Source organism: Microtus oregoni, unplaced genomic scaffold (genome assembly GCF_018167655.1).
Source record: "Microtus oregoni isolate MIOR12 unplaced genomic scaffold, Mior012 000044F_ref0000062, whole genome shotgun sequence".
Lineage (NCBI taxonomy): Eukaryota > Metazoa > Chordata > Mammalia > Rodentia > Cricetidae > Microtus > Microtus oregoni.
In genome coordinates, this window is record NW_024543218.1 from 16,119,735 (window position 1) to 16,143,754 (window position 24,020).

The 24,020-nt window shown below is 37.0% G+C and overlaps 1 protein-coding gene across 6 annotated transcripts in view; it reads right to left on the reverse strand.

The window, feature by feature from the left end:
- Positions 1-24,020, reverse strand: part of LOC121434774 (platelet glycoprotein 4) — a 79,376-nt gene that overhangs the window by 33,682 nt on the left and 21,674 nt on the right. For 2 of the 6 annotated variants that reach the window (XM_041633738.1, XM_041633739.1), the window contains exons 1-2: positions 16,179-16,262; positions 15,432-15,560 (exon numbers count right to left, since the gene is read on the reverse strand). The exons of 2 other annotated variants lie outside the window; for them this stretch is intronic. The gene's annotated coding sequence lies outside the window, so the exon portion shown is untranslated. Of the gene's footprint in view, positions 1-15,431; positions 15,561-16,178; positions 16,263-24,020 lie in introns of those variants that run through there. 2 more of the 6 variants (XM_041633741.1, XM_041633743.1) reach the window with 2 other exon arrangements.

Below are 24,020 nucleotides of genomic sequence, written 5' to 3' on the forward strand. Positions count from 1 at the left end.
AACAAATTCAAAGAATATCTAGTTGATGATCCAAAAGTATTACCTTCTTTCCCAAGCCTGGGAATCAATTTTTATGGTTTCTATAAGCTGAGTTTCGTTGACAATTGTTGACAATGGATAGACATAGCAATGACCTAGGCTCTGTCTCCTTTAACACATAAATGGAGACTGGAGATACAAGCCATGGGTAAGAATATTTTAATTATTTATCCCTAAGTAGGAATGCTATTAGTGTTTCTTTCTCTGCCCTAAATTCTACTATAGTTAGAAGGTATTCAGGCTTTGAAATCTGAAATTAAAAAATAAATATTTATTTCTAGGTTTTCATAAATTAGCTTTGATTCTGTTTTCTCTGAGTTGTAGTAGATTAAGTAAGATTGCAAGGGCTCAATAAAATCAAACATGATAATGTATTGATAATCCCACCATAAGAAATTAAGTTTTACACATAATGAGTTTGGGGTATTATGTAATATCATTTTAAGCAACCATAATGCAGGAATAGCTGTTACTTCATGTTGATCAATGGCATGATTTGGAAAATCCCACTAAATATAATCATATAAAATACATAAATATTTTCAAATTTCAATAAAATGAATATGTGAATTAGTCACTCCCTCAAACCATGTTACTTGAGATTTTAGTAAGTTAACTCTAATATCTTGGATTAAATTACAAAAATAGTAACATAATTGATTTCTTCAGGAAATTAAGAGCAAAATAGGCAAATAACACAAATTCATGCAAAGTAATTGAAAAAACCCACAATCTTCATTAAAGATAAGAGAAACAACAAGTACATTCAAAATGAATTCCAAAGTTTTCAGTACGCTCTGTACAAGCACCATTCCCATTGTTAAATTTAATTTTTTCCCCAGGCCAACCTGTTATCTGATAATCTGAACTCAGTTTATTATTCTGCTTTAACAATTATCTTGGTAGAAAGTTTATTTTACATTATTTTTCATTTATAGACTCTCAAAGATTCCTGGAGAACCAACTTGTAAAACTTTTAAAAGATTTTGTTCTTACTTATTCATAAAACAATATTTACAACAATGTTTTCCTACATTTTTAAAAGGCATTACCTACTTAAAATCATCTCACAAAGGACTGAAAAGTCCTGGAACACTTACATTTTCAAAAACAATTTAAATTAATTATAAAGAATTTATGCCATTTATACTTATTTATAATGTAATTTAATTAGATAGTCAACTTACCTAGAATGATTTACCTATACTTTAAACTCAAAATTAGGAATTATGGAAATGACTTACTAATATTTTGAAACAATTTTTTTGAATTTTTTAAAGGCATTAATTTTCCTTTTTATTTTACATTTAATATTAAATTATATACTAATACATACACACTAATTAAACTTTAGGTCATTGTTTGAAGTAACCCAGTCCTTTTTAGCAAATAAAATATCTTTGTTCATTAAAGAAAAGTGCTTGGCAAATGTATATTTAATGCATGTATATTTAATCATGTAGAGAGAAATCAAGTTCACTAAAAGTTGTGCATTGAAAGTTCAACAACAAGCCAATAACATGGAAAAGTAACAGATAACAAATTGCATACAAAACACACTGTTGGTATAAGATTAAGAAGCCATTTGCAGAAACCAACCTCACCCTATCAGTGCTCACTAAGAATGCTCCTTGTCACCATTTAAAGGAAACATATTTAAGTAGACAATTTAAAATAGAACTCAAATTGGATTTAGATAATTTTAAATATTGAAAAGTTAATGTTGACAATTACAGATGATATCAAGAATCATAAATTCAAATGTCATTAGCCACTGAACATATTTTTAATACTATTAAACAAAAATGTAAGAAGCTTGATAAACAACACATTCATTTTGAAATGAAGTCTAGAAGATAGCACTGACTTTACGTAGACTCACTTTCTTTGGTATAAAAGTTGCTTTTTAAATACTGTCATCTCCTATCTATTGAAAGATAAAAAAATTATCATTTTTATTTCGTTTTTAAGTTAAGGAAAGAAACATCTGACTTAACTTTGCAAGGCTAAGGAACTCTCCACCAGTTGCTACAATCATCTCAGAAAGCAACTGGCGAAAAGCAAAGGTCCTCAGCAGAAAACCCCTAGCCTGAATTCCTCATTACTTATGTGTGTGAGAGTTGAAACAAGCTTAAAAAAAAAAACTCAATGTCAGAGCCCAGTTTGTGGTTTGTTGCCAGCGGAATTGAAAAAAAAAAAAAAAGGCAAACATCACTGCTATTAAGTTCACAAGGGTCTATTTCTGGAGAAGACCCATCACCTATATTCATTTTTTTTTTTTGACCATGTTCCCGCCCAAGTAAGTCAGAGGTCAGAGAACCAGAGAACCAAATGGAACTGATTAAGTGAGCCCCTCCTATACTTTGTTTTCAAATGCAATCATTATTCCAGATGTTGGGCTGAAAGAGAGTAGAAAGTAAATTAGGGAACTCGCTGGCCCGTTACAACTAGGCTTGCAAATCCGAGTTCATAAAATGCAGAGAAGAGTCCTTTTCTATACTACATAACAGGAACTTGAAGTACGTTCAGACTAATAATTTAGAAAACAATCGGAAACGCTGTCAATCAACAAGGATGACAAACAGATTTTACAAAAGGAAATGGCCTATTGTTTTAGCTGGAAGTTCTAAACTATTTATCATTTTTTTGTTGTTAATTTTGCTGAAATTTATGAGAATGGTAAAATTATTCTCAAAACCCAAAAACCAAGAAAAAACCTAAATGTCTTCATCCAAAATATAACTAGCAAAAACCACTCAAATCTAAATACTACTGAGCATGGTGTCCCAGGGCAGAAGGTATATGTGCCTCAGTCACCTTGGGTGGAACTAATAGTATTGGTGCCTAACCAAACAGAAGACCTTGCACTTTGGGAAAAGCAAGATTCTCAAAATGAGGACTACTTTCATAAGATCCCAGGACCAGACAGGCGACCCCTCCAGAAGGTTACTCTGGCCTAGAGCTGGCAGGGTCGCTTGAAATCTGTTTGCAAGTCTCTCCTGAAATGAAGCAACCTAGGAGGCACTGACAGGGATATATTTAGTCCACGGGCTCAGGTTTAAGACAGTTCTTGGCTTTAGATTGCTCCTGCTGTCTCCTGTAGGCGTGTCTCACTCATTGGGTTGAAATATCATAGGAGAAAAACCTCAGACACCTTGTTCACATTAATCTTGACCAAGATTTTCAGGGAGAATATAGCGACATATTCATCTAACTATAAACAAGAAGCCATTGAAATACTTCAGGTTTTTTTGGATTTTCACTTTGATTTCAGACCACTTACTTGGGGAGAAAGATAAAATGATTTTGTGTAACCTCAATATAAATTAATTACCCTATTCATTTCAAAAGGGTTACTTAGAGATTCCAGAAAAGGAAACTATAGGCAATCTTCTTATAACTGTGACAAGGGAGGATGAAGAATATCTTAATAAATATTTTCATTGAGATTGTGTATTTTATAAATATCTGTTATGGACTTCATTCTTTTTGATATAAATACTTTTCCTTAAATTAAATTCTCATGCATATAAATATCAACACGACAGTCTAGAAACAGCTTTTCAACACAAAGGCAGAAAAGGTCCGTCTTAGAGAGAATATTGACCACTAACAGACTGTGAACACTAACAGAAAAACATATTTCCTGAAAATAGATGCCTAAGTGAATGCCGCATTTTCTTGGATTGTGTTTTAGTCAGCAGTTTAATGTCATCGTCAGGCTCTCTCTGAAGAGCAAAGTGTTGCAGACTCCATTGAACAGGCTAAAGAACAAAGTTTACACTCTGAGGGGCCACTGGTGAATGTTCAGCTGCATAGTCAACACAGTCAACAGTGCCCAAGGAACTTGAATGAGACCCAAAAAGCACACAGAAGAATCAAATGCACAACATGAATGTCAAGAAAACACAAGCTGAGCAATAAGTCGCTTAAAAATATTATGTCCATTTGAAAGTAAGGATTTAGGTTGTTTTTGTATGTCTGTATATGTGTATTTATGGAGAAAGAGGATATGTACATGTATGTGTATTTATGTATGTGCAAAACATATTCAACATATTCATACAGAGATATGTGTCCATATATTCAATGCATATGGAGGGGAGAGGGCAACTCTGTGTACAATTTGTCCATTTCTTTGTTGTTTCTTGATACAAGGCCTTTCATTGGAATTAGGGACTCGGTGACTGGGCTAGAATGGAGGGCCATAAGTTCCCAGCTGTCTGCCTGTCTCCATCTCCCCAGCACTGGGAGTCGAATGGCCAGGCCTGGGGTTCTTTCATGGATTCTGGCAATGGGGCTCAGATCCTCAAACACTTTGCTTGCTGAGCTATTTCAGCAGGCCGAGATTTTCATTCTTAATGATCCCTTAACCGTATTTGTAGCTGATGTATTCTATGTGAAGTACATGTAGCCTTATGGTTAGCCATTGCAGCAATACACAAACAGATATGCGTGGCAGAATAGGAAAGTCAGTGGACGCAAGGCATCTTGGGAACGTCTCATTGCTATGAGAACACCAGTCAGATGTTTTTTTTTTATCTTTTTCTTGCTAGATAAGAATTGACTCGAGTGTGCATCAGGCGTCAAATACCAATCCTTTGGTCTGCTTTTGTCTGCTTTGCTCTACAGTTTTGTCAAGTTATACAAGAAACTCCAAAGCTATAGATGGTAGAGAAGCAGAAAATCTTTTGACATTTGATATTAAAAAAAAATGTTTAACTGAAAAGGTTACTATTTAAAAAGTATTTTTAAACTACGGAATTTAGTATTTTATTCATTAACTTCCTCTCGTTCGCATTTAAAGGTTGTGTCATGGTTACAATGCTTCTCCTTGCTTGAAGATTGCAAAAAATAATGTGCTTTTCCCAACAGTCATGGGTTTTTTTTTTGGATTTTTTTTTTTGCATTTTATTTATTTATTTATTTATTAAAGATTTCTGTCTCTTCCCCTCCACTGCCTCCCATTTCTCTCCCCCTTCCCCAATCAAGTCCCCCTCCCTTGTCAGCCCAAAGAGCAATCAGGGTTCCCTGCCCTGTGGGAAGTCCAAGGACCACCCACCTCCATTCAGGTCTAGTAAGGTGAGCATCCAAAAGTTATGGCTTTTAAAAAATCCTTTATGTCAGTGCTTTAGATGGCTGATTCCTGCACTTCAGCTCTTGTGAAAAGAGGAAGTGCAATGCGTTGAGTAACACAAACATTGGGACAGACTGAAGAGGCAAGTGACAGATGAGAAGATTTCTACAGAGACTTCTAGATGACTCATATCTGGCTCCCTCTTTATTGAGAATAGGATCTGAAACCAAGCAAGAAGTAGTCACTGTTTCGCTGATGTCTTTCTGCAGTGAAGGAGGAAGCCCACACACCTACACCTTCAAGCTGGATGAAAAGTCCTATGGTGGCTATAACATTATGATGTATGTTTAAACAAAAATCTAGGCTGTTTGTGGTTCAGAATAGTTGACAACTGTTTATGGAATTTGAGCTGTTTTTCTCTGAGACTTCAGCAAATGAAAAGTAACATCTCTGCATAAATTGGAATATAATTGTAGTCTGTACAGGTAAGAAATATTCTTAATATTAAGCGAGTCATAAAGTGACAGTGTTGTCACATTAGGCATTTACTATCTTCTAGACATTAATCTACTTCATTTATATTCCTTCAGTTGCCCACCATGCCCCCTCAGATATGAAAATTCTAAAGTCTTCACCGTGATGTTTGCCAAAACAGAGATTAAATCCATTTTCTGGGAAAGAAAGGATACATAGGCCAGCTAGATGCCTTAAGGAAAAAAACGTTGAATGCAAACCCAAGAACATGAGTTTAATCCCTGGAAATGATGACGAAAGTTGGAAACAGACAGTCAACATCTGCCTCTGACATCTACATGTAAGCCATGGCACACAAGCCCCATCCCCATCACATACAATAATAATACATCAAATAGAACAAACGATAAATACATTCTTAATACCTGGTTTTATACATCCTATAAAAATTATATATTTAGGAATTGAATAAAATCAAAGTGATATGATATTATATGAGGAAGAAAATTATGCATGCAGATTATAAACAATAAACAGGGAGTAATTAACACTCATATAAGATAAAGCTGAGTTTAATACACTATTAATTATATCAAAACATTTATTAACAAAGCAATGGTAAGGAAACCAATTATCAATTACTACTTAATATTCAAAGAACAGTAAAGATCATTCATGAAGACATATTATGCACGTGTGTTGCATGTTATATGTAGAATTTTAACATATATATGTGTTTCAATTTTCGCTTCTTTACCTAATAGAAACATTAAAGACTGTTTCATTGATATTGAACACTTTTTATTAATAAACAAACATTAATATGTCATAGAGTTGTAGTATTCTGATAAAATGTTAAAACATAAATGATATTACTAATATTACTTTAAAAAAATTCCAAGGATCACTTCAAATACCAAATAGGGAATATTACACCACACGACCCAAATGAATCAAAAGAGAGTGTGACAAAGCACATTAAAAACACAAAATAAACTTACTTCCATGCTTAAGAGAAGCCATAGGAGGAGCTGTGCATAATGTAAAAGAACGAACAGATAACACCTCTCTATTTGGAAAAACTTCTCATGTGGGAATGGCTAGGTCAATATGCAAATCTCATGAAACAGAAACATATTGGCAGACCCAATTCTTACGTGAACAGTTTGCTAACAATTTAACTCTCTCTGGAGAGGGAAAGGGAAGTCAATGTTTAAGTTATGGGTTAAAATAATGAAGGAAATGCTAATTTCAACCTACTCTGCCAGGATGCCATTTTTATTCATATTCTACATGGAAGACCATAAGGAGAAAAGAGAAAAATATGTCAGAAGAGCAACTATTTCAAAGCCCAATGTGTTGAAACAGCAGGACACGGCCCTAACTAACAGCTAAGCAGAGCATTAAGCATGCAATGAGTGAAGGAAGGAATGATTTCATTCAGTTAGTTAGCATGAAGGGTTACATGGCAGAAAGTCAAAGCAGTTATTATAATTGAGGACAAACCAATGTTCTTGCTGAGGGATTTTGTAGCAGACCCAAGCTACAGCAGAGTTCCTGAAAGAGGGGTGTTTAAAAAGAATTAATAAAAAATACATTAGTAAAAAAATTAATGGTTTCCTCTGCAGTGGCCCTTGGGCTGTACAAAATAATATGCTTTGTGATTCTAAATAACATTTTAATTCTTGTGCTGTATGAGCAGTAATGGAATAGACGCACATGATTAATGCATTCACACAGAAGAATCTGCTTTCTGATTAAACATCAGGCTTGGTGGCTTTGTTCCATTTACTAAATATTCTGAATGAGACTGAAAAGTCTGTGTTATGAATGCATAAATGACATAGATATTTGTGTCTTCTGTTTGAAGACTAGAAAACAGCATTCGGTTTCTGAAAGAGTTAAATGCATGTACAGGAACACAAGCAGAGTCACTCACTGTTCCCAAGACCTTGGATGGAAACCTAATTAGCTTTTCTTGTAAAGCCAAGGGAGATGTATTCCAAGAAGGATCGGACATAACAATGGCTTATTTCACATTTCACCACATAGGAAATAGTCCGTCTTTGACGCTTCTTATTGTTGTCGAGTGAAGAAGTAGGATCCTCCTGCCCTGACTTTTAAAGAACTACCTGGCATGAACCTTGCCTCTGAATGACAGGGAAGTTTCAGGTACTTTTATGTGGAAAGCAATCTCCAGTGAAATAGTGCCTCATTTCTCCAGACTGGCTCTCGAAGATTGATTCTTGAAAATAGCAATATCTTATGTCTCTTAAGAAACTTGTACTTCTCAAAGCAAACTCTGGAGATCTTTAAATAGTATGCTTAGGGGACTAGGAGGTTGATTCAGCAGTTAAGAGCACTTGCTGCTCTTGCAGAAGCTCCAGGTTTGTTTCCAAGCTCCTACATGATAATCCACAACCATCCCAAAGTTTAATTTCAAGAGCTCTGATATCTTCCTCCAAGTGTACCATGTACATAGCTGGTGCAACACACACCAAGAAAGTAGCAAAAGCAAAATGGTCATAACACACAAAATAAATAAATCTGAGAAAAACAGTGTCCTTCAGATTTTTAGTCATCCATCCTATTAAAAATGGGAATATCTTCAACTGGGCTCTTGGAGCTTGGCCTGGCACTTAGCTGTGGGTCTCTGCATCTGCTTCCATCAGTTACTAGATGAAAGGCCTGTGATGACAGTTAGTGTGTTCACCAATCTGATTATAGGAGAAGGCCAGTTCAGGTACTTCTCCATTATTTACAGGATCTTAGCTGGGGTCATTGTTGTTGATTCCTGAGAATTTCCCTCAGCCTTGATGGAGGGGTGAGGGGCTCAATCCTGCCTCAATTTTATTTGCCAGGCTTTGTTGATTTCCCATGGGAGGCCTCACCCTTTCATAGGAGTAGATGGAGCGTAGGTTGTGGGGAGTTGGGGGGAAGCAGAAGGAGGGGAGGGAGAACAGTGGTTGGTATGTAAAGTAAATAAAACATTTAAAATACAAAATAGGAATATCTTATACTCTAAGAATTTTTTTTTCAGTTTAAACAAAGTATAATCAAATACTTTGCGAACAATATAGGCTTATATATTATATTGATATAATGTTGTGTATGACATTTAAAATATATAGAATGCTTATCACATATGTCATAAAACCTTCAGAACAAAATGTTTTTCTTGGAATGCTATGAATCATTTACATGTCTTGGTTTCATATTTTTGTAAAGTATCCTAGAAAATACTAGACTCCAGAAGACTGAGAAGTAGCAGGTTACCAGGACATGGCATGTAGATTCTAAGTTCAGAATCAGCCTGCGTGGTATTTGCAATGGATGTACTGACCTGCATGGATGAAAGAATTTCAAACATTGCGGGGAAGAAGAGAAAATGTTCCCTTTGAAATCGCGCCTACTGAACTGTGAATAACGGAAGCCCCACTAACTCACTCATTCCTGTTTCATCCCTGACTTCATAGCAGCGACTTTCATGTTTGCTTTCCATGTTTGAACACTGACAGTGATTTGGGCATTTCACCTTGTGGGTTACAAAGGAAGAAACATCTTTCTGTCTCTTCGGGGGTAGGTATAGATATCGTGAACCGGATTTTATATCAATATCTATCAACCCCATTGTTTTCCATACTCCTGCATGGAACTTTCCTCTTTGGTTCCTGGCTATAACTTAAGAAAAGAGTAGTGGGCTATGGAATTTTATGAGTTGTGCAATATTACCTTCAAATGAGTCTACTGGGGGTGCAAGTTCTGTGACTTTTGCACTACTTGAGGAGAACAAAATTTTTGCTAGACTTTCAGGACACAGCCCTGTTTTCTGGCTCTGGAAGCCTACAGTCTCTTAGCTGTAGTTAGCATCCCACTTAATAACCCCATTCTATTCTTTAATGCCTCCAGCCCATACCTGAAAGTATAAGGTCTGCAGCTCATGGAATCGACATATACTTTGTGGTGCTCTGGAATACTGTCTTCGTTAGTAATAAACTGCTTTGGTGCTCAAAATGGATATGTTAAGGATGTCAAATGTCTTTCCAAGCTCTATGTATGTGGCTTGTCGCATGATCCTCCATGTGTTCTAAGAACTAAAAATAATTTCTGGATGTGATCCAAGATCATTGCTGGGATGTTTTCCTCTCATTTTCAATAACTCCTTGGGGAAATTTTTATCATAACACTAGTTGAAAGGAAGAGGATGAGAGTAAGAAAATTTAAAGTGAAAAAAAAATTCAGCCAGAAACAATATAGTCACGTTTTATGCTAACCGAAATAAAAGCCATGAAGATAAGCATCCTAGAAGACAGATTCCATAGATAGCTTCCAGAATGGTCTTAGCTCCTTCTTATCTTTTTGTCCTAGCTGCCTTATATTCACTGTCCTTGTTTATTTTTGACTATTTGACATCTTGTTTTGAACTTAATTTTCTTTCCCCATGACATCTGCTTCTAAGTATGTGAATTTGGGAGTACATCCAAAACAATGTATTACAAGTCCACATACACGAGTAAAAGCTCTTAAGTGAGAGGAAACCGTAAGTTCCGATAGGCCTTGACTCCGTTTATAGACATGCTCATTTTATCCACTTAACAGATGTTTCTGCTTTACCGCTCTCTGCCTTCCAGAGGCAGCTCACCCCATCTAAACAGTGTGAAACATCTTTTAGCCAAAACTGCAGCTTCTTTTGCTGCTTCCTGTCTTGAGGTCATACATGTCACTCTATTCTAAATCAAAATTAAAAATTGAACATGGGATTAAATCTGTGTTATTCTCCAGTTTACCTGGTATGCCATTTGGGTGGAAAAAAATTGTGGTATTTTGGTGCAAATTATTGGTGTGAAAAATCTTTCTTTCTCTTTATAAAATGATTTTCCATGACTACATTACACCTTCCAATTTCATCTAATGCTATGTAAATAAAATTAAAATGTAATAATGACATATAATCTACTATAGAAAGATCTAATGCATGAATGTATTCTGAAGATTTGCTTTTATATATAAAGATGAAGTTTAACAATACATTTGACCAGATTAACCCACCACAATTCTGTAAGTCATGACCTTTAAAAATGATGTCAATATTTCAGATATTTTTCTAGCTAAAAGAAAGATAACATTTCTTCCAGATTAATATCCTCAGATCTTTGATAACATAATGAGAACTTTCTGTTCTAATAGTTATATGCCACTGGTTATCTTGCAGAGATGACCTTTGACACTGCAAGGAGAATCACCATCAAAATTTACTTTGGGGGAGAGTGGTGGCACACACCTTTAATCACAGCTTTTGGGAGGCAGTGGCGGGCAGTCTTCAAGGCCAGCCTGGTCTATAGAGCAAATTCCAGAATACCCCAAGCTACACAAAGAAACAAAATCAAACAAAACAAAACAAAAAAAAACATTATTTTTTTTTTAAAATAAGCATGTGTATATATGCATGTGTGCATGAGATGGTCCTTTATGTGGTAATAAGCCAGAGGCTGATGCTGTATGTCTTCACCAATTGCTCTTCACATCATTTTTGGGAGAGAAATTCTCTTATTGATCATCGAACTCGTGGTTTCTGCTAGTCTGGCTAGGCAGAAAGCTGCAAGGATCTGCCTATCTCTTATTTCTAGTGCTGGAATTATACATTTGAATTACTGTTCTGGCTTTTGCGTGGGTGCTGGGGACCTGAAGCTCCAGTCTTAATGCTTGCACAGAACTTAGAGAACTTAGCCTGATCACATATACTTAAAACAGACAGACAAAAACCAACTAATTTATAAACAATCACTTAATTCCCCTCGTGTCGTCAAGAAGTCTGTTTGAAATAATAGTTCTCTTTTTAAAAAAACAGAAGAAAAAAAGAAAAATATTTGTATACATAATAAATTCTATAATATACAAATCTATAGGCAACAATATACAGTAAGATCACACATTACTATATTTCAAAATTTTGTGGTTTTTTTCAGAGTACATTAGTGTCACTGCCACAGAAATTGTACACCTCCAAGTTCAATTTATGAGTAACAAGGTAGAAAGACACACGACAAAGCCCTTCAACATATTCACTGGTATTCCTCCTCTAATCTGTATCATATATCCCAGAGTTTAAAACACTAACTAGAATATAATTTTATCCAAAGATTAATTGAATGGATACCAAATAGCCTAAGTGTCAAGGTATGCATTTAGAAAGGCATGATTGTAATAAATACTTTGCCCTTTCTAGTTATTTTACACGAAATTGAAAACTTTACACTTGTAAAGTTTTTGACTTAGTAGAAATTATACATACAATGTGACCAGTTACAGGTATAGTTTGGCTTAAACAAAAACTGAACATGTTCAATATATATCATTTGATTACTCTATATTAGGAAATACTTATACACATAACTTGAATTATTCTGCTCTATAAGATATTTGTTGTCAATATCAAATATCAATATCAAATAAATGACATGTTTCTCCTAAGTATTTTAAATGAGTCTGCGTGCAAATTCTGTGTATGTATTAATCATCATATCTTGATTTAAGGATATTTTCTAAAAATTGTTAAAGCAATTAACAGTGTGAGCCTTAAATGAATATCAGTAAAAGGTTGCATACATGTTGCTTTGTTTTGGCTTATTGCAAGTCCTCTGTGTCCTGATTCTGCCAGCCAATCTCCTGTTCCCATGTAGACTGGCATACAGATGGATGACCTTGTAAGGATAGGCGGAATCTTTTACAGTGGCAAGTGCTCTGAAATAATCTCGATCTTTTTGAAAAACAATGAGATATTAGCTATGAAATACTCCTCTGCGAAGGGGAAAGCATCATCACAGTCTGTTCATTGGAATCTTAAAAATAAGATGTTGAATCTTATATTTGTTATAGAAAGTATGAATATTCAATACACTCACCAAAAACTGGTGTAGAAAAGAAGGCTTCAAAATGAGTAAAAATGAGTTATAACATGTCAGGAAGAAACAAACATGACCAACAGACAGTTTTCTGAAACTTTTGATGGCTTTCCCAAAGATGGCAACTCAATCAGTTCTTGGAACTTCATTGTAAACTGTTCATCATGTACCAACGTCAAACCATGTAGACTGTCAAGGGAGTGGGAGGGAAGTTTGGGAGGAACTAGGAGGAGTAGAGGGAGGGGAACCACTGTGATCAGGGTATATCATATGAGTTGTATGAGAAAATAGTCTTTTGGTTTGGTTTGTTTTCTTTCTGAGATAGGATTTTTCTGTGTAGCCCTGGCTGTCCTAGAACTTACTCTGTAGACCAGGATGGTCGCAAACTCAGTGATCTACCTGCCTCTGCTTCCCAAGTGCTGGGATTAAGTGTGTGAGCCACTACTGCCCAACTAGGAAACTATTTTCAATATAAAGGGGAAGTACTTATGCAATGTATGATCTGTTTAGTGAAAGTTCATTGGGATCTTAAAAAGCCCTGGGTTAGGCTTTCAAGGACAGTTAACTCCAGGAAAGCAGCCCACAGTTCTATGTTTATGCTTGTTTCCACCTGTGAATTGTGGCTTATTACCATCTACAGAGGCACCATCTAGCTGAGTTAATACCCTCAGCAATCCACAGATGCTATTTGAGGAGTCATGAATACCAAATAGGTATAAAAATAATGAATGTGTTAATTGTGACATTTTCTGAAAAACCTGAGTCAAACTTCTGCTGCTTCTCTCAAGAGAAATATTAGCCGGGTGAGATCTTAAATATCAAAACAAAAATGCACAAATGATAATGCCCAGGAGAAAAGAACAGTAAATAGAGCCTGTGGTGTCTGGTCTCAGGAGAGCCTTTGCTTCTGCCTGTGCTATTGATAGTGATAAACACAAGGTTGGAGTTAATACAGAGATAAGGGGAGCACAGCATTCATATAGGAAGGGGTGCAAGGAAGAGCTCAGCTTCTGTATGGCATAAATATGGGTAAGAGTAAGGCTATTCCTTGAACCTGATAGCAGAGCTCGCCACAGAAAGACACAGGCATGAGGGGCTACACGCACTGACACACACTCCCTAGCGGAACTGCACAACGAAGAGAAGAAGTCTCCCTAGTGCCTTTGCAATGACCTCCAAAATGTGCTCTGCAAATGATTCTAATTTTGAGTATAGCTTATTACATTGTTATTAAAGTAAAGTCTTAAGGAGAAATTATACATAAATATACATCTATATGGCCTGCAAATGAGCTAGTAATGTAAAATCAAAATAACAAGTAAGTTATACCATATATGTAGAATATGTAAATAGAACTATTGAGTCAAATTTATAAAACACTTGATATAGCATCTAAGTAATATACTGCACTAATTTTACTCTCTTTCAGTTTTAATGCACCATGCTTAGTTCTCTCTATATATCCCTATCTACTTGTTTCTACATCTGTCTTATCGTCTATCATCTGTCTATCTATCTATCTATCTATCTATCTATCTACCATCTATCTAACTATCTAACCTATAACTATATTTATATATATGGAGAGAGAAACAAGAAAATAACAAAAAGACACTATAAATTTGAAATCAAACATAGGATTAAAAATTAACTTCATATAGGTGTTATCTATTATAATAGTCCATTTATTCTAATTTCATAATTAATAAAAATCCTGAGATTTATAGAAGGGATTATCTGAGTATTCTTGTCTACAAAATATGGAGATTTAGCAGAATGCCAGCTAAGGTTGCACTCACTGATAACTTGGGTTGCCATAGCAAGCCCATAGTCACTGAGTTCCTAAGCAACCCAAGGCTCCACAGACTGCGTATACTTAGGACTCCACTGGTCTTTCATCATCTCTGCACAACAAATATCACTGTTGTGCTACCAAACTCAGTGAAAGATTCCTTGATTATCCAATAGAACAGCAATCTTCACAGGTTCCCTGTTCAGGTGGTCTTGCAGGTTATGAAACAGTATTTGCACTGAGAATTGGTTGAATATTTACAGTGCAAACTGCATAAAATTAAGTATAGAAAATGATCAGTTTCTCGTATGAATTGGGCAGGTAAGTACTAATAATTTAACAAAAAATACAGAACACAATATCAAGCTCTTCTGGGACACTCATTTGCATAAGGTTGGAATTAATGATTTATTGTCCTTTAATAGAAAACATGTTTTGTAGCATTACTATGCGCTAAAACATTTCGATTCGTATTTAATAATTATAGTTTTAGGTAAGCTTGTTCATTTAAAGCAGAAATTATCTGGTACTGAGCATTCTAGATTGTCTATAGTATGAAAGCAGTGTTATTAGTTACCTAAGGGACAAACTATGCTTATCACTGGAAATATTCAAAGATTTAGATGCAAGCAAAGCTTTGATCTTTGAAAGGCAATAGTAATTTTTTTCTCCTCCAGTCTACAAACACGTTCAGCTCTACATTCCCCCAGTGCCCACTGAGGCTAATTATTCCAGCTGCCCTCTATTCTAATCCCCTAGGCCACATTGCCAACCATTTAATATAACCACAGTAAATCTGTGCAAATATTGCTATAGAGCATTGCATCACAATGAAAGTCATAACATAAAGCATTAAGTTCGCGAAATGATGGGATGTGACCAATAAAGCAACTGTGCTAGAAATTTTGCCTGATTCCAATACTGGATTTGATTTCACATGCTGCCTATTGTCAGCAAATTATTACCAGGAAAATATCGTAGTGGTGATTTGCAAATTGAGAAACATTTCTAACTTAAGTTGGATATTTTAGTATTACTCATGTAGACTATTGATTATTTCATCAATGTTTAAGCAACTTATGTTAAGTGAACTACATTGCAGTGATGAAACATTTAACTTGAGACGATAAAAAAGTTGCTAAATCACCTCTCAAATAGTTCACAGAAATGACCTGTTGGCGTGCACCATGCCAGGAAAGTCGGCAGCAGAGAGAGCGCTGTGACCTCTGCTTATTATTGTCGGTCACCAGAAGCAAGGACGGATATGTTCTTCTTTCTGAAAGATTCCAAAGACAACCACTCTGCTGTAAAATCTTAACAGGCTAAAGCCTCATTTATAGTATTTATTCCTTCTTTAGAGAGGAAAGGGCCATCTACATTTTCTTCTTAGGACAGATGAATGGACATGTGAAGACAGACAGACAAATATGTTATATATAATATAGATTTTATGTATGATAGATGGCAGCTAGATGATAGATATATGACAGAGAGCTTTGCATAAATTTGCCCCCTAAACCCCATTAAAATGTCCCTCTAAGTAAATGAATATATAATACATATATATTAAAGGACTTAAATAATTTTAGATATTTCTGAATCATCCTTTCTCACTTAGTAACAGACATCACTGGCAAGATTACAGTTAAAACAGAAGAGTTCACCAAGTATAGACTTTTTTCTTAATTAAAAGTTTAATCAGGATGCCAGAATGTATATACTACTTCCCACTATTCCTTCTCTGTGCCAAGAGAAAAACCCAATTATACACTAAACTGTACAAAAACAAAGAACATAATCCAGCAAAGCAAAGGATTTTAGTTTTGCAGGCATAAATTTTGATCATTAAATCTTTAAGGTAGGTAATTTTTACTTATTACACATAAGTAATTACCAGTTAGAAGTCCGAGAATAGAGTCCAAGGCCACAAGAAGAGCTGTCAAAATGCAGTGGCAGGTTACAGTGCTACACGAATAACTCCGGTCCTGTTTGCCCTAAGTGCCTGGTCAAATTACTGCTGCTTGCATGTAGCCCCACCTCCAAGTATCAAAGAATGGCTGTGGGATTTTGATTGACACTCCAGTGAAGCTGTGGAGTTTGTAAACCAAAGAAAGCTTGGCACCCTGAGTTTGTTAACTTGTCCAGCTTGAAAATGAGCTACTCTTTGAAATGAGAGAGGGAGGGAGGGAGGGAGGGAGGGAGGGAGGGAGGGAGGGAGGGAAAAGAGGAAAGAAAGGAAGGGAAAGAAGGAAGGGAAGGAGGAAGGGAGGGAGGGAGGAAAGAGAAGAAAGAAAGAAAGAAAGAAAGAAAGAAAGAAAGAAAGACTCTCTAATGTTTAAAAGAGCAGAGGAGCTACTAGCAGATCCCTCTCCAGGGAAAACCCACTTATATCCTCAAAGCAATTCCTTTGACTGCATCCTGCGTCGTATGTAGGACATTATAATCATGACAGTTATCTCAGAAAGACATGAGCTCTTATCTTTGAGAAGAAGAACACTACATTCAAGGACAGTATTGTTTGTGAGGACAGCATTGGAGAAAGTCCTGCAAAACGACCAAGCTCAGACTGAAAATAATTTTGATCCTCTTTGTCACATGTAAGACTGAAGATAATAATATTTGGTGAGTCTAATTTGCATGCATATATATGTATCAAATAATATATTTGATAAATAGCAAATAAATATTAAAAGTAAAGATACTCTAAAACCATGAGATCATTATAATATATATGAAATAAGACCAAGCATTGATGATTTTTCTCCCTAATCATTTAAGGCTGTGAATCTCCAAGGATCAGTATAGATAATATTCTTTCATGGGTTAATTTATTGTGTGATCTGTTTGTGCTCAGAACACTGCCACAGAGAGGAAGGAAGCAGATATCTATTTTGCAAGTTGTTGTTTAGGAAGTTGACTATAGTTTTCCAGGAACCATAGAAGAATCCAGTGTGACCTCATGATGTGTGCATTTTCCCTAACATAGAGCAGCCAGCCTGGAGCTGATTGACTGGCTCCGAATACCTCACAACTTACCTTCATCTCCTCACAAGACTGATACTAAAACATCGAGCGTGAAAATTTCGATGGCGAAATAATTCCAAAGCTTTATTAATTGAATAGGACTAGTACTAAACCACACCCTCACATAACAGGCTTCAAAGAACTCGACCAAGCGGAGTTGTCAAAAGCCTGGCAGGGGCTCTGCTTGTTATCTGCTTGCTGATTTTATTGCAGTCATGGCTGCCTGTGCTCAGAAGGTCTGTTTTCCATAGTTAGCACACTAAACACAAGCCTTGAAGGAACTGCCTTTTGTTGAATTTGCTAACACAGCCTAACCAATGTATAATAGCTTCTGTCAGTAGCTCACTTTCTAGAGATGACTCTGAGGCTTAGAAGACTTCATTCCTAAAGATATGCTGGATATGGGACCGGTGGATGATGTTCAACAGGTTGTATTCTTGCTTATCAAACATTGAGGCCTGGGTTAGACACCTCGCATGAAATAAAATGGGCACGGTGGTGCATGTTGGTAGTCCTACCACAGTGGAGGTGAAGGCTGGATGATCAGAATCAGAAGTTCAAGGCAACTCACTGCTATATAGTGACATCAGTGACAGTATGGAGTACAGGCAAAGCCATCACAAACAAACAGACAACACTGACAAAATGAAGAACACAAAGTATTAAAGAATACGGGGTCCTGAGTTCCTTGCTCGTGCTCCGTCTCCTTCTGCTCCTGATTTGGACCTTGAGATTTCTGTCCGGTGCTCCCGTGTGGGTCTCTGTCTCTGTCTCCTTTCATCGCCTGATGAAGGTTAATATTCCTGAGGATGCCTATGTGTTTGTCTTTGGATTCACCTTATTTAGCTTCTCTAGGAACATGAATTATAGGCTCAATGTCCTTTATTTATGGCTAGAAACCAAATAGGAACTCAGGACCACGAGGGGTGCACCCACACACTAAGACAATGGGGATGTTCTATTGGGATCTCACCAAGGCCAGCTGGCCTAGGTCTGAAAAAGCATGGGATAAATCCGGACTAGCTGAACATAGCGGACAATGAGGAATACTGAGAACTCAAGAACAATTGCAGTGGGTTTTTGATCCTACTGCACGTACTGGCTTTGTGGGAGCCTAGGCAGTTTTAATGCTCACCTTACGATACCTGGATAGAGGTGGGCAGTCCTTGGGCTTCCCACAGGTCAGGGAACCCTGATTGCTCTTCGAGCAGATGAGGGGGGGGGGACTTGATCGGGGGAGGGGGAGGGAAATGGGAAGCGGTTGTGGGGACGAGGCAGAAATCCTTAATAAATAAATAAATTAAAAAAAAAAAGAATACGGGGGTCTCAATGTCAAGAAGTCCACACGTATGCAGACAGGACTACTTGCTCCTCCAGTCCGCTCTCTCATCTCCTCTGCCTGTGAGGCATTTCTCTCCTGCCCATTCTCTTCCCCTTAGCCTCATATTACACGAGGTGATAGAGATGTGGGAACCCATTGTCTAATCCTGGGCATTTAACAAAGGAGGCTTTAGAGGTCTGAGGATTAAGAAACATTTTTAGTCTGGCACCTTAGGATCTAGAGCAAGATAGGGAGAACCACAGAGACAGCTGACCTGAGTTAGTGGGAACTCGGGACCTGATAACTGGGGAACCTGTACGGGACTGAACTAGACCCTCTGAATGTGGGTAAGTTATGTGGCTTGATTTGTTGGGGAGTCCCTGGCAGACACACCAAGACACATGTTGGGTTCATGAACTGGCTTTTTGGAGCCCATTCCCTATAGTGGGATACCTTTCTCAGGCTTGACGGGGGGAGAGGAACTTGGTCCTGACTCATGTTGGAATACCAGACCTTGTTGACTCCAAGCAAGGCCTTATCTCCTCTGAGGAGTGGATAGGGGATTTGAAGGTGAAAAGAGGGGAGCAGAAGAAGAGCAGGAAGGGCAACTTGAGATGGTATATAAAATGAAATGCAGTTATTTTTAAATAAAAATAGGAAAAAAAAGAAAATACAGAAATAGAAAAAAGAAATAAAGAAAGAAAAAAGAAAGAAAGGAAGGAAGAAAGAAAGGAAGGAAGGAAGGAAGAAAGGAAGGAAGAAAGAAAAAAAGAAAGAAAGAAAGAAAGGAAACAGATAGACAGATTTGGAAGTAGCCTCATGATACTAAAAGCCCTGAAAGCCCACAAGCAGAGTACGCCTCCTTGTTTCTATGGAGCCGTGTTCTCCTCTTGTTCTCTCCTTCATCTTCTTGTATCCAAGTTTCTGCCCCAAGCTTTGTTAAGCTTTGTTAAAGACTTGTTCTCCTTTTCTGTCATGTCAGTATTTGGTTCTGGTGACACAGATCACCGATCCACACCTCTGGGATAATTTGCATCTCTCTGGAATTTCTAGGCTTTGCCAGTTGTACTTTCTTGCTTAAACTTTCTCCGTTAAGTGGGTGTTAAAATTATTTTTAATTTAGAAATTTCTTCTAAATATTTAAATTAAGCTGCTTCCATTGACATATCCTTTTTCATCCTCCTCACATGAGACAACTGGAATTCTAGAAAAATTAGAACACTTAAGAGAGAGTACACAGGGCCGAGCAGTACTGCCATGTCCTTTTAGAGTTGGGGGTCAGCTAGTTTTCATCTAGCTGTGATAAGAAGGAGGGAGGAAGATGGCACTTAGTCATCTCTAGAGGGATTTAGAAATTGCTTGCAGAAGTTCCCAAGAAGAAAACCACTTGATTCTGTGACTTCAGAATATATGAGAGACCAGTCATTATAAATTAGTTCAACATCCCAATCACATACTGTTAGAAATTGCGTGCATATTACGCCTTAGAATTTGAGAGGAGTTCAATTGAGATGCTAAATATGCTAACTTCCTATAAAAATATTGTGAAAAATTAATAATTAAGGGTAAGTGGCGAACACACTGAATACATTTACAAACCTTTCATTTTGATACTTGGTATCTTGAAAACTATAAAGAAAGTCCATTTGAATTTAGGAAGTGAGGGAAAATATGTGGTATTGTTATAAAATTATGCCAATTTTAATTAAAATGATGAGGACAAAATTAAAGAGGAATATAAATAACTGAAAACACCTTATTATTTTATATTTTTCGAGACAGGTTTCTCTGTAGTTTTGGAGCCTGTCCTGGAACTAGCGCTTGTAGACCAGGCTGGTCTCGAACTCACAGAGATCCACCTGCCTCTGCCTCCCAGGTGTGCACCACCACTGCCCGGCTGCGCCTTGGGTGTTTAAGCAGCTTCAGGACTGTGCAGTCTTAGGTAATGTAATATTTATTAAGATCTTAGCATACTTCTATATGCCTTACTTTAGATAAACCAGAGCATCTCACAGTGAGTGGCAAAATGATAGAAAGCTAACACTCACTATCAGGCCTATGGAAAGAAACAAGCAAACACTGAAGATAAATGAAAGCAAATAAAACAGAGAAAATTATTCCAATTAACAGATATTGAATGTCACAGAGGACTTTCTGTACATATTTTAAATCTCAGAAGGAAAAAGTTATTCGAACAAAAGTCCCGTTTTTTCACCTACTCTACTCGTAATCTGAGGGTCGCTTGTGTTCTAGGTCTCTGCAGAGATCGTTCAAACATATTCTTTTGGTTTTCCCACCCCGTTCTTTTTAATACCTTTCTTGTCCCCACAGTTTCCTCATTTTTAAATTCCCCAGACACATTGCCTGAACAGAAGGCTCTTCTGGTATAAGACATTCATGAGCTCAAGTGACCTTCCCAGAAGCCAGGCTAGCATGGGGCAGTGTGAGGCCAGAGCATATTCTCATGTGGAAACCACTTCCTGGCCTTTGTCCCTCATTTGTCCTGGAGCCTTTCCTCCTATTGCTCAACTCAATTAGGCAACAAGAAAAAGCAGGTGGCTCACCCAGTCATACAAGGGATGCTTATCGTCCCAGCACAAGGACTGGGCTCTTTTACCTCGAACCTAATTGAGCTGCATCTTACGCCAACGTCCAAATATTTGGATATGTGAGTAAAATTTCAGAATAAGACCAGTAGGGAGATAACATTGTAAACAAGACAGCGAATTACACATAAATGTTGTCTTGTAAGCTTTCTTTCCTGTGGCTCTGCAAAATTAAGGCTATTGTCATGAGGGTTTTAAAAGTCTCTGTGCACAGAGACAGAATCTGGTTGAAAGAATGGGTGTCATAGTAGTCGTGAAGAGCGCTGACATATAAATTACTGCATCAGTCTTAATCCTCTATGCCAAACTATTTGCAAAATGGTAATAACTCTTCCAGGAGCACGTTTGTTAAATGACCTAAGCTGTGTTATGTTGGACTAATGGTTAGTCAAGAGGGTGCTTTCCCATGCTAGCGAGCACCCCAGAGTCAAGAGGGTGCTTCCCCATGCTAGCGAGCACCCCAGAGTCAAGAGGGTGCTTCCCCATGCTAGCGAGCACCCCAGAGTCAAGAGGGTGCTTCCCCATGCTAGTGAGCACCCCAGAGTCAAGAGGGTGCTTTCCCATGCTAGCGAGCACCCCAGAAACAAAACCGTCATGTAAATAATCTTGCTATCAGCACTGGGAGGTAGCATTATTTCCCCAGTAATAAACATGACGAGAGTGATGCTGTGAGGTTGGGAAACTTAGTGGAGTTGAGTGACAAGTGAAAAGCTTGGTGTTTGGTTCAGACTGATTCCCCAAACCACTGTCTGCCCGAAACAATGCAGGAGAACATAGGAAGGCAGTCTTTAAATTTGTGCTTCTCCTTACATGACTCATGAAGTTGTGCTATACATGATAAAAAAAAAAGTAATCTTATAATACAAAAATAAAATTCTGTCTAAATTGAGATCATTTTTGTATGACAATACATTTCCAAGTCTTTGCGTTGAAACTTTCTACAATATTGTGTTGCCTTAAAGAAAATAATTGCTATGTGTTAAAATTTTGAATTGAAATAAAAATTAAAAAAAAATTAATTCTATGTTTCCATGGAGAAACAGAATGGTCCTCCTAACTAGTAGAATGTGAACCAGCAAGTTTGCTTGAATGAAAAAAGAGGTATTAATAGATGCAAAAAGTGCCCTTACTGTTTTAGGGAAGGCAGAATTGTCAAAAACCGTCTTTGTAATGACTGTGTATCATCTATTTAAGCAGAAAGAGATTTCAGAATCATAAACGCAGGTCTACAATAAGATGAACTTATATTCGTCTACAATTCATTTTTACCCCACACCTCCATTCTGCCTGATCCAGTGTATTTTCTATTATCATTGACAAGAAACGTTAAAATATTGAGAATTTTAATCATTTTGTCTCTAAAACTCAAACCCTATTTTTCTCAACAGATATCACATTATTAAAGATAGGAAGACAATATATGAGTTTTCTAAATTTGATGTTATGATATTTCTTTGTCCTTGCGATGGGTACTTTGCAAAGAGTAGACATTTTTTCCTTGACTTAATTGCACCTTTCCAGGGTATTGAACACAATCCTGGACCTTAAGATCTATGAATAAGTATCCAGCGCAGATGCCTCCACTCTTTACCAAGCCAATGCTACTTCAGTGTTTTATACTCTCTGAAAAACAACACTTTTGCTTGAGATCCCCATCCCTGGATGAAAGGCAAGGGCAATTAATCTTCAGCAGGATCATAATGACACTTTTTAAAAATGGAATAGTAGCATAAGGACAGTGTCTTGCTCCTCCCCCCAACCGTTTCCCCAGTTTTCAGATTATGAATATTCAGTCCAAAAACAGAAGGAAGAGTAGGCGAGACCAGCTTTTCAATTAATACTACACAATAGCATGTTTGAAAAGTAGACAAGTGAACTCAGACGTTAGCTGAGAGATCAACAAAAACTCTAATCTGATAAATATAGTCAGAGACACATTAAAGCCTTAATCTGTTCTAGAAGATTAGTTGGACTCAAGTATGAGGAAGTCAAATTATCTGTAAATAAAATAAAGCCTAATCTGATTGTATTAGCATAGCAGTTGATGGGACTGATTTAGGCAGGTGAACTTGTTTGACTTCAAAGCTTGCATCTGTGGATACAGGGCAACAGACTAAAATTAGTTCACATATATTGGTATAGGAAAATGGATGAGATAACCAGAGGACACATGATGTCCAGCTATAACCCAGCATGGCTCATGTACTGAAAAAAAAGGTGGTGACTGGAGGATTCCAAAATTGGAAATTGCGGCCAAGACTCCCTATTAACACAGCCTTCTTACTAAAGTATGTATTTTCATCTTTGCCTGAAGTTCTCAGTAAAATGCAATTAATACAATTTAGAAAGACGAACATACATTTGCCCAAAACTGTAGATGAAAATCAGGATAAAAGCTGAGAAATGGTTTAGAAAGCAGACGGACTAATGATTAGCTCAACAGACCCCAAAAGTATCAGATTTTCAGCCCTTCACCTAGAGTAGATGCCAAAAGAATGTGTCAAGTAATCTTACGAAAGACAATGGACTAACAATAAAAAAAGCCAGGTAGATCAGGGTCTAAGCTAGTACTCTTTAGGAACTCTGAAACTCCAGGTCATTTCCACCGCCAGCATGGCCTGTCTATTTTCCTGCTGGGATTTCTCTTTTGAACCAGAGAGTAACATGAGAACAAGAGGCTCAGCTAGATAAATAGTTATGGGATCGTGTCTGAAAGGAATACAAGAACAATTCTACACACAGACTCCTCCAGCGCTGGTTCCTGGGTACTGACAAAATGCTCATG